The sequence below is a fragment of the Cebus imitator genome, unplaced genomic scaffold (genome assembly GCF_001604975.1).
Source record: "Cebus imitator isolate Cc_AM_T3 unplaced genomic scaffold, Cebus_imitator-1.0 Scaffold136, whole genome shotgun sequence".
Taxonomy (NCBI): domain Eukaryota; kingdom Metazoa; phylum Chordata; class Mammalia; order Primates; family Cebidae; genus Cebus; species Cebus imitator.
In genome coordinates this window covers 2,030,707-2,034,170 of record NW_016107451.1, presented here as the reverse complement: position 1 = coordinate 2,034,170, position 3,464 = coordinate 2,030,707, and positions in this window count along the sequence as shown.

Sequence of the window (3,464 nt, the reverse complement as noted above, 5' to 3'; positions counted from 1 at the left end):
AAAAAAAAAAAAAAGAAATAGACATGTTCCCTGCCTCGATCAGCCAGAATATAAATATTAAATTATTGTAAATACTTACAAAATTATAAGTGCACCATGTGATGGGATAGGGATATATAGGTGCAGTATATGACAGGGAGACCTAACCTGAAGCTTGGAGACAGGTAATGCTTCCCTGCAGAATTAAGCTTTCAGCTGATTTAAAAGATAAGTAAGAGCTGATTTGATGAAGTGGTGGGGTCAGGAGGGCTTCAGCCTAACATGGGAAGGGCATGATAAGTTGAAAACACTGAGAGAAGCTCCATGTTGCAGGCCCATAAAGAGATGAGGTAGCAAGAGATGTGGGAAGGGGCGAGATGTTTAGGCTTTGTTAAGGAGCCTTGGACTTTAACCTAAAGGTAGCGGTAAATTTATGAAGTTTAAGCCTTGGAGTGAAATAAGCCTATCACATTGGCTGCTGTGTGGAGAATGAATTGGGCAGGGGCAAGAATGGATGTAGGAGGCATACTAGGCTAGTGTAATAGTCCATGCAAAAGATTATGGTGACCTGAATTAGGATGGTGACAGTGAAGAGGGAGGGATGTGTGGCTTCAGGAAGTATTTAGGAGATAAAATTTGAGGACTTGATTGATTATATGTACAGGATGAGAGTGAAGAGGAACCTAGTGTCAAGGCTAATTTCCAAGTTTCTTACAGAAGCATCTGTGAAAGGGTTGATTTTGATTGAGGTAGTAATGCTGGAGGAAGAGGGAGTTTCTCAGGGTGAAACATCTAGATGATGAGATAGAGCGAGAAGTTACATACTTGGACTTGGAACTCAGAAGGGATATCTAGGTTGGAAATGTAAAATTTGGGATAGTGACATAGTTTGGATATTTGTTGTCTCCAAATTTTGTGTTGAAATTTGATCCCCAGTGTTGGAGGTGGAGCCTAGTGGGAGGTCTTTGGGTCATGGGAGCAGATTCCTCATGAACTACATGATGCAGTGCCTGCGTAATGAGTGACTTCTCCCTCAGAGCCGATGATTTAAAAGAGAGTGGCAACCCTCCCGTCTCTCTCTTCCCTCCTCTCTTTTTCTTTCTTTTTTTTTTTTGAGACACAATCTTGCTCTGTCACCCAGGCTGGAGTGCAGTGGCGCGATCTGGGCTCGCTGTAACCTCCGCCTCCCAGATTCAAGCGATTCTCCTGCCTCAGCCTCCTGAGTAGCTGGGATTACAGGCATGTGCCACCACACCTGGCTAAATTTTGTATTTTTAGTAGAGGTGGGATTTCACCATGTTGGCCAGACTGGTCTTAAACTCCTGACCTCAGGTGATCCACCTGCCTTAGCCCCCCAAAGTGCTGGGATTACAGGTGTGAGCCATTGCGCCTGGCCTTCCCTCCTCTATTGACATGTGATATCTGCTCCCTTTCCTCTCTGCCATGAGTGGAAGTACCCTGAAGCCCTCATCAGAAGCAGATGCTGGTGCCTTGCTTCTTATGCAGCCTGTAGAATTGTGAGCCAAATAAACTCTTTTCTTTAGAAATTACCCAGTCTCAGGTATTTCCTTTTTTTTTAGACAGTATCTCACTCTGTTGTCCAGGCTGCAGTGAAGTGGCATGATCTCAGCTCACTGTAACCTGTGCCTCCTGGGTTCAAGCAGTTCTCCTGTCTCAGCCTCCTGAGTAGCTAGGTTTACAGGCACACACCACCATTCCTGGCTAATTTTTGTATTTTTAGTAGAGACGGGGTTTCGCCATGTTGGCCAGGCTGGTCTCCAACTCCTGACCTCAGGTGATCCACCTGCCTCAGCCTTCCAAAGTGCTGGAATTACAGGTGTGAGCCACCGTGCCTGGCCTCAGGTATTTCTTTATAGCAAAGCAAATGGACTAAGACAGAGTCAGCATAATGGTGGTAAATGAAGTCACAGAAGAAGATGACATTGCTTTGGGGATATCTGTAGAATGAGAATGTAAGAAAGCCTAAGATAGTGCCCTGAGCTGCTCTCTGTATTTAAAATTGTTATGTGTGTGTATATATATGTGCACTCAAATTATACCTTTAGCATGTGTTATTTTGGTATGTGTACAAATTATATTGTGTCTAGAGTTGGGGAATATAATTGGAAATATATTTTATTATTTGTTTGTTTTTTGGAGATAAGGTCTCACTGTTTCCCAGTCTGGATTGCAGTGGCACAATCTCAGCTCGCTGTAACAACTGCCTCCCGGACTCAGGTGATCCTCCTGCTTCAGCCCCGTGAGAAGCTGGGACCACAGGCCTTCGCCACCAAACCTGGCTATTTTAATTTCTTTTTTCTTTTTCTTTTGTTTTTTTGTGTAGAGACAGGGTTTTGCCCTGTTGCCCAGGCTGGTCTCAAACTCCTGAGCTCATGCCGTCTGTCTGACTCGGCCTCTTAAAGTGCTGGGATTACAGGCTATTTTATTTTTAAACAAACTCTTCGTTGGTGTTACTATATTTGAGGCACTATGCTGATAAATACTAGTGATTTAACAGACCTAAGTTATAGGTTCTTCTTTTAGATTGTATGCTAATTATCTGCAGAGACAGAAAAAGAAACAAGATGTTTTCTAAATGCTACGATAGAGGTGAGCTTGAGATGTTATGGAGCACAGTCACAGTGTAGGGCTGTGATTAAGGAAAGCTTCCTGAAGAGCTGACACTTGAACACAGTCCTAAAATGGGAGTGGCAAAGAAGGCAGAGAAAGGCTTTTAACCATCTCACAGTTTCAGGGGCTGTATAAAGGTCAGATTACAAGAGGACTGTAAAGTGTCCGGTGGATTTGACACTTAAGAGGTCAGTAGGGGCTGGGCGTGGTGGCTCACGCCTGTAGTCCCAGCACTTTGGGAGGCCAAGGCAGGCGGATTGGGAGGTCAGGAGATCGAGATCAGCCTGGGCAACATGGTGAAACCTGTCTCTACTAAAAATACAAAAAAAAAAATTAGCTGGGTGTGGTGGTGCATGCCTGTAGTCCCGGCTACTCAGGAGACTAAGGCAGGAGAATCGCTTGAACCCAGTAGGCAGAGGCTGCTGTGAGCTGAGATTGCGCCACTGCACTCCAGCCTGGTGACACAGTGAGACTCCATCTCAAAAAAAAAAAGAGGTCAGTAGGAAACGCATTTACCACAGTGATATTAGATTAAAAGCCAGAGCAGATCACAGAGTTGAATGAGAAGAAAGGAGTCAGAAGTCCTCTAAGATAGGGCCTGAGTTTCTGTGTTGCAATGTCCTCGCTGCCTTATGTAATCTCTAGCACACAGTGTTTGTTCTCTTAGCTTTGGACAGAAGAGAGCCACCTCCCTCTCTGGGATGAGATGCGCATACGTGGAAGAGATGAGTCCAGATTGCTGTGCTCCGTCTACATTCTAGAGGAGCATCTGCAACTCTTTACCTGCATGCTTTTTTCTTTTCTTTTTTTTTGAGACAGAGATTCAATCTCATTGCTCAGGCTGTAGTGCAATG